Raw genomic sequence first — 8,736 nt, forward strand, 5'->3', positions numbered from 1 at the left:
GAATTTCCAACCCAAACAATTCTAACGCAGGGAGTCACCAGCAACTGAAAGCAGTCACAGTGCTTAGGAATGGCAAAGTCATTGGAACTAAAGAGCCACCTCAAGCAACTCCAGATGAACCGTCAACTTCTAAGGTAAACAAAATGGAGAAGGTAAATGCACCCCCCTTTCCTCAAAGGTTAGTCAAACCAAAGAAAGAAAAGCAACTCATGGATATCTTTGAGACTCTGAGGAAAGTAGAAATCGATATTCCCATGTTAGATGCAATTAAACAGATTCCTTCTTATGCCAAATTTTTAAAGGATTGTTGCACTAACGAAAGGAGATTTCAGGAGCATGAGACTGTGGCCCTAACAGAAGAGGTAAGTGCAGTTTTACTGAGAAAATTTCCACCTAAGCTAACAGATCAGGGGAGTTTTACCATTCCTTACAAGATAGGAGACCATCTTTTTGAGCATGCATTGCTAGATCTGGGAGCAGGGGTCAATTTGCTGCCTTACATGGTATATGAAAAGCTGGGTTTGGGGGAGCTTTAACCAACCTCAGTCACCTTGTAATTCGTAAACAGAAGCATCAAAAGACCAAGAGGTATACTTGAGGATGTGTTGGTAAAGGTAGGTACATGTATTTCACCTGCTGACTTCATTGTGTTAGATGTGGAAGAATCCCATATGCCATCCCCCTTGCCTATCATCTGAGGAAGACCCTTTATGAGAACTGCTGATACTACAATAGGTGTGAAAAATGGTACAGTAAGTATGAAGGTTAATGGTGAGATAATAGAATTTAAAATATTTGATGCAATAAAGTTACCTCATGATGATCTAGAATGTTTTGATGCTTTTATGATCCAAGATCTTAGTGAGCCAGTTTTCCAGGACCCACAGAAGGATCCATTGGAGGTCACCCTCACCCATAGTCTCACAAGAAAAGACATTGAGCCAAAACCTGAAGATGTCACTGATAACATCATTGAAACAGTGCATCACCTTGAGGCCTCCCCAAAATTTTCAAGTACACTCCTCCCTTTGAGACTCTTGAGCCTACTAATACATCTCTTGTTCCTTCTATTCTCCAGGCACCCAAGCTGGAATTGAAGTAATTGCTAGAACACCTGACATATGCATACTTAGGAGAGAACAAGACACTACCAGTCATAATTGCTGCAAATCTAAGTTGTGGGGAAGAAGAAAAGTTGTTAAGAGTTCTTAGAGAACATAAAACTGCTTTGGGGTGGACCATTGCTGACATAAAAGGAATAAGTCCAGCCAAGTGCATGCATCAAATCTTCCTTGAAGACGAAGCAAAGCCAAACAGGGATGCGCAGAGAAAACTCAATCCTCATATGAAGGAGGTAGTTAAGGCAGAGGTATTAAAACTGTTGGATGTGGGCATCATCTATCCCATCTTAGACAGTAAATGGGTCAGTCCAGTCCAAGTAGTGCCAAAAAAGAGTGGGATCACAGTGGTAAAGAATGAAGATGATGAGCTGATACCTACAAGAGTAACCACTGGGTAGAGGGTATGCATCGATTACAGAAAGCTGAACAAGGTGACCAGAAAAGACCATTTTCCATTACCCTTCATTGATCAAATGCTAGAGAGGTTAGCTGGTCATAGCCACTATTGTTTCTTGGATGGGTACAGTGGTTATAATCAGATTGCAATAGCACCAGAGGATCAGGAGAAGACCACCTTCACTTGTCCTTTTGGCACATTCGCCTACAGAGGGATGCCATTTGGATTATGCAATGCCCCAGCCACATTCCAAAGATGCATGATGAGCATTTTTTCAGATATGGTGGAGAAAGCCATTGAGGTATTTATGGATGACTTTAGTGTTTTTGGGTCTAGTTTTGATGAATGCCTTCACCATTTGAAGAATGTTCTCAAGAGATGTGAAGAATGCAACCTAGTGCTCAATTGGGAAAAATGCCATTTCATGGTTCAACAAGGCATTGTATTGGGTCATGCTATTTCAAGCAAGGGCATTGAGGTGGATAAGGCTAAGATAGATATCATCTCCAAACTTCCCCCACCTCTGACAGTAAAAGGGGTGAGGAGCTTTCTTGGACATACTGGATTTTATAGAAGGTTCATCAAGGATTTTTCCAAGATCTCTAGACCCCTCTGTGCATTGCTAGGGAAGGAGGCCAAGTTTGAATGAACTAAAGAATGCATGACTACCTTCAACACACTAAAAAAGCTGCTCACATCTGCACCAATAATGTGGGCACCTGATTGGAGTCTACCCTTCAAGCTCATGTGTGATGCCAGTGACTTTGCCGTGGGAGCTGTCTTGGGTCAAAGAATCAAAAAGGTACCTCATGCCGTTTATTATGCTTCTAGAACATTGAATGATGCACAGCTAAATTATTCTACTACTAAGAAAGAATTATTAGTTGTCATATTTGCTTTGGAGAAGTTTAGGTCGTACCTAATTGGTTCAAAGGTTATTGTATTCATTGATCATGCTGCATTGAGATATTTGTTTGCAAAGAAAGACGCCAAACCTAGATTGATCAGATGGGTATTATTACTACAAGTGTTTGACCTTAAGATTAGAGACAAGAAGGGAAGTGAGAATGTGGTGGCAGATCACTTATCTAGATTACTGCATGAGGAAGAAGGAGATGAGCTCCCATTGAATGAAAATTTTCGAGATGAGCAGTTGTTTGCAGTTAACATCTAACTCCCATGGTATGCAGATATAGTGAATTATATCACTGCCAAGGTGTTTCCTCCAGGTATGTCTAGTCAAGAAAGGAAGAGGTTAATATCCATATCTAGACAATACCATTGGGATGACCCCTATTTGTTCAAATTCGGCCCTGATCAAATCATTAGAAGGTGTGTTCCAGAAGAAGAGCACTTGAGTATTTTGTAGCACTGTCACCAGTTTGCTTGTGGTGGACATTTTGGGGCCAAGAGAACAGCGCTAAAGGTATTGCAATCTGGTTTTTATTGGCATAATGTGTTTAAAGATGCTTTCTTGTTTTGCAGCTCTTGTGATAGATGCCAAAGGACAGGTAACATCTCATCCAGAAATCAAATGCCGCTGCAAAATATTTAAGTTGTAGAACTCTTCGATGTCCGGGGTATTGACTTCATGGGACCATTTCCTAACTCATTTGGTTATTTATATATTCTTGTGGGTGTGGATTATGTGTCTAAATGGGTCGAGGCTGTCCCCTCAAGGACTAATGATCACAAAGTGGTTGTGAAGTTTTTGCAGGAAAACATCTTTGCTATATTTGGGACACCAAGGGCAATCATTAGTGATGGGGGGAGCCACTTCAACAACTATGCCTTTGCCTCTGTGATAAAGAAGTATGGCATCACTTATAAGGTTGGCACTCCGTACCACCCCCAAACTAGTGGTCAAGTGGTGATCAGCAACAGAGAGATCAAAGGTTTCCTTGAAAGGACAGTAAACCCCAGTAGGAAGGATTGGTCACTACGCTTAAATGATGCACTATGGGCTTATAGGACTGCTTACAAGACACCTATCAGTATGTCTCCATATCGGTTGGTTTTTGGGACAGCATGTCATTTACCAGTGGAATTGGAACACAAAGCGTACTGGGCCATCAAAAAGTTTAACTTTGATATGAAGCAAGCTGGTGACAAAAGGAAGCTCCAATTAAATGAACTGGAGAACTGAGGCGTGATGCATATGAGAATGCCAAGCTCTACAAGGACAGAACCAAAGCATACCATTACAAGCAACTGGTCAAGAAGGAGTTTCAAGTAGGACAGAAGGTTTTGATCTATAATTCAAGATTGAAACTCTTCCCTGGGAAGCTTAAGTCAAGATGGTATGGACCCTGCATTGTCACACAAGTATTCCCTCATGGAGCTCTAGAGATTCACAACCATCAGACAAACCAGTCATTCAAGGTCAATGGACATAGAGTCAAGCCATATCTTGAAGTAAAGTTAGTACCAAGAGATGGAGATTTGGCACTCCAATCCGTCCAACATGCAGCACCTCCAGCTAGAGTGTCTTCTTCAGGATAGCATTGAGCAGGGACCATAGTCTGGCTGAAGACGTTAAACTTAGCGCTCATGGGAGGCACCCCATAGTTTATCCTTTTATTTTGTTTAGTGTGTTTTAAGTTCAATTTTTATTTATTTATTTTTAGTTTTATTTCTTTTTACTTGTTTTTGTGTCTTCTTACTTTGCAGGGACAAGTGTACTTCACTTCAAGTTTGGGGGTGTGCTATGAGCCATGCTTTCCAAGAACATGTCGACCATCTCCCGGGTACACTCTTTCCTTTACTTAGACACATTGGGGACAATGTGTCATTTAAGTTTGGGGGTATGGGCACATGTGTTGTTTACACACGCTTTGTCCCAATTTCATGTTATTTGTTTGTTTTGTTTGTTTATTTGAAAAAAAATTAAAAAAAATAAATAAAAATTATGCATGTTCATGTTTACCCTAAAATTTTATGTTAATCTAAAAGAATTGTAGCTTGAATTCATCAGTGAGCTTAAAATTTTGAACACATGATCTAGTGAGTGAATTTGTTAGTTTGATTACTTGTTGAGGATAGTTGAAAAATCACATGTTTGATCTGATCACACAAGCACATTAGCACATAAATTTGTGAGGTATGACATGAGGTCTGATATGTGTGTTTTTACATCTTGGATGAAATTGGATGACTTATTAGATGACACTATGGCATATATAGTGATGTTAATAATTAAAAGATAAAAAAAAAATGATGAGAAATAAATGATCATTGATGGCTTTTCACTAAGTAACTGGACCTCTTGCCTCAAAGCATTGAGTGTTCACGTCAAAAAGGTGAAAAATGTTGATTTGATCAATGTCATGGTTAGTTTGGTTTTGTAGCCTTTTTTACTCGAGTTAGTAGGTCCTTAGGGGTGTCTCTACACCTAATGCCCTAAAACCACCTGGTTTGGGAGTCATTGACTTAACACTCGATACAAGGGTCAATTAGAAAACTTAAGGGAACCAAACATTGCACAACCTGACCCAAAAAAAAAAAAAAAAAAAAGAGAGAGAAAAAGAAATATGCCATTGATGTTCATTCTAATAGGGATGTCAATGAATTTTGAGATATGGAAACATTACACATTGGAAAGATTTGGAAGCCTCATAATTGTATGCTAATTCACTTTACATTGTTTTCAAACTTGTGATGTTTTAGCATGTCCTTTGTAAGTAATTACAATTTGAGATTCCAATTCATTGTGAAGATGGAGTTCATTTTTTTTAAGCTTGCTAATGAATGAAAATCATGATCTTGAAGTGATGCTTTACTTTTTGGGATAACATGAACTGTGCATGATGTTTGTGGGTAACATTTCTGGAAAACCCTCACGAGACTTTACTCGTCCTCTAGGGAATTCCTAGAGGTTTAAAAGGCTTGTTGCATATGCTAAATGCAATCGTACAGCTCACAAAAGATGGATTTATCTTTTTGATTTCTGCTTTTCCATTTTGTTTTTAGTTTTGTACTGCTAAGGGACTAGCAATATGCAAGTTTGGGGGTGTGTTAAGTGCTAAAATATTCATATTTTCAGCCCTTAACTTGCATGTTTTAATCCTTTGGTTTTAGTTAATCAGGTCATTTTAATTCATTTCTGTGTTTTCTATACTTTTGTAGGCTTTTGGAAGAAAATGAAGTAAATCTGGAAGATTTGGGCTCAAAGAGAGAAGATGGGAAAAATGGGAGCCCCTGACACTGCGATCGATCACAGGTTCCCTGCGATCGAGCGTAGTACCAGAGAAGACAAAGCATGAAGCAGACCTGCGATCGAGCGCACACGGGTTGCGATTGATCGCACCCATGCGCAGGAGACACATCAAAGCTACGGCCATGATGCTAATATTTCCATATTAGGGTTTTCCAACTCCCAATTGTAATAGGTTTTGAAACCCTACGAAATTCCTAAGTTTACTAGTTTGTCAAGGACTTCTAAAGCCTATAAATAGACCCTTATGCCTCTAGAGTAGGTATGCTTTGTAAGAAGAAGAATTGGAGCTCTTCAAGTTCATGTTTCGGGTTTATTCTTTTCCTTTTTCTTTTATTTTATTTTATGAAGATGTTTAACATCAACTTTATGTGTAGCTAATTTAATTAGTAGGGCTAGATTGAGCCCTAGTTATGTTTTGTTAATATTCAATATTAGCGCCTTTGTGATGATCTTGTTATGATATCTAACTTGATTAATACCTAGTTTCATGAATTCCTCATATGTGTTTGCCTGATCAACATGTGCATGTGGTATGGACTAGTTAGTTAAATCAATTTGGATGACCGAGTCCTGGGTTTAACATAAGTAACAAAAGTAATTCACACCAGGTTCTTGGGTTAATCAACATGGGGAAATGGGAGTATACACCCATGCCCTAGGCCTCATGTATTTGTCGATTTCCATAGAACATATGATTTTCTAAAGAACAACTTAGTATATACCATGCTAAATTCTTTAGGAAAGAATAGAGTTAGAGTATACACCCATGCCTAACTCGTTGCTTAGGGAAATCTATAGCTTAAGGAGTATACACCGATGCCCTTAGGTTGACAAACATTGGCATATTGATATATTAGCTTAATATACTTAGTGGTGGATATCAAAGGCCTACCTTTTTATCATTATCAGTTTAAACCCAATCTCTTGTTTTATTTTACTTCGGGGATTGATTTTAAAACAAGATTCAGCAGTCCTCGTGGGAATGACTCCATATTTGCACACTAAACTACTATGTTGACCTCGTGCACTTGCGGGTAGAACATCCAATTATTTGCCTATTAATTTAGGTAGGTAATTGTGAACAACACCCGTGTTAGCAATCTGCAATCCTCCTCAATTTCCCACCGTCACACTGTCAAATCCTTGATAAGGTTATTGCAAGGACAGGTTTTCAAGCTTTGCAGTGACATGATTGTTTGCTCCGCTATCCAAGTACCAAGGTTGTTCATTTTCTGGAATAGCATGTGCGTGTGCTGTCATTGCTGCATGTTGAGATGGTGGATGTCGGCCTTGGAATGAGAAATCCATGCGATGATAACAATCAAGTGCCTGGTGGCTTGTCTTTCCACAGATTTGACAAGGAGTACGATTAGCATTGAAAAACTGAGAATTTGGAGAGTAAGGTTTACCATTTTGTCGTGGAGATGTTGCAGGTAGTACTCCTCTAGTATTGGAGTTTGGAAAATTTGGGCGTTGCTGTGGAGGAGGATGCAAACTCTGATTGGGATATTGCTGAAATTTGGTCTTCTTGTTGTATTATTGTTGCTTTGGTTTTTGCGTGAAAAACGCAACTTGATTTGCCTCAGGTGGGATAGACTTCACGTGTGATTCCAATAAATATTCAAAATTCAGCAACTCTATTTGAAAGGCATCAAATGAAATTGAGACATCCCTCGTAGCAAAGCTTAGTGATGTAATGAAGGGATGATAGGATCAGTTTAAGCCTCCTACCACATAGGATATTAAATCCTCATCATCTACAGCTTTGCCTACTGCAACAAGTTGGTCAGCCCAACTCTTTGCAGTGAGCAAATAATCTGAAATATTTTGAGAACCTTGGTTCAAGGTCTGAAGCTGATGTTTAAGTTATGAAATCCTTGTCTTAGAATTAGGAGCAAACTTTTTAGATAGAAGAGACAAAACCTGGTGTGCAGTATTCTGTCCGTAAACCATAGATAGAACCCTTTCGGAGAGAGTGCCATTGATCCAAGCTAGGACAAACAGATCTTTCTTCTGCCATACCTAATATGCAGGATCAATGGCAGAGGTAGGCTTGCCCTCATCATCAAGAACAAATTTAGAGGGACAAACTTCTGAGCCATCAACTATGTTCATGAGGTCATTGGTGCGAATAGAAAGGATGAATTGGGTGGTCCAACTTTGGTAATTGGGTCCCTCTAGTTTGAGGGAAACAAGAGAGGTAGTATTTGGAGGCACAAAGGTAGCATTAACATTGCTAGAGCTAGAAGAGGCCATTTGGGATAAAAAACAAGAATTGGGGTTAGCCTAAATGGCTCTGATACCAAGTTAAGAAAATCTAAGAGATGCAAAGAGAAAAGTTTATTGCTTGACTTTCACTAAGAGGTACACGGTGATATATATATACAAAAGGTACATTGAAAAATAAGGAATGATAACATACACTTATTTACAATAATAAAGAAGATATCAATTACAGCCCAATTGCCTTGTGTGAGATATATTCTGTTGATGTGTTTCCTTATAGCCGTTGAGAGTTCTTTGCTATTTTTCCTTACTGATGTGTTTCCTTGTCAATATTGAGAATGCCTTGTTGTCAGCACATTAATAGTTTCCGTGTAAGTCAGAGATTGTTTCCTTGGTTGGTTGCCCATGCTTTCCTTAACTGGTGTCAACGTTTCTCCACAGCTGTAGGATATAGGAGCTGATTGCTTGACAGCTTGCATGGTTGATAGTGTTTCCTTAATTGGTGTCAACGGGTCTTCACAGCAAGATGTCATAGCTAGATGGTTGACAGCTTGCAAAGCTTTTGCTGATGTGGAATTCATACTGTTAACAATACTTGGCATGATATTGCCCTTCAGGTAACCAAATCCCTTATGTCTTTTGTTAAGTTCCACCAAAGGACAACATCACTCTCTATTCAGCTTCTCGTCTTTCCCATGTGGTAAATTAAGCTCATTTCACAACCTTCACTGTCTGTATCTTTTAGATATATGCACGTGTTAAACAAACTTGTAATA

The sequence above is a fragment of the Corylus avellana genome, chromosome ca1 (assembly GCF_901000735.1).
Source record: "Corylus avellana chromosome ca1, CavTom2PMs-1.0".
NCBI lineage: Eukaryota > Viridiplantae > Streptophyta > Magnoliopsida > Fagales > Betulaceae > Corylus > Corylus avellana.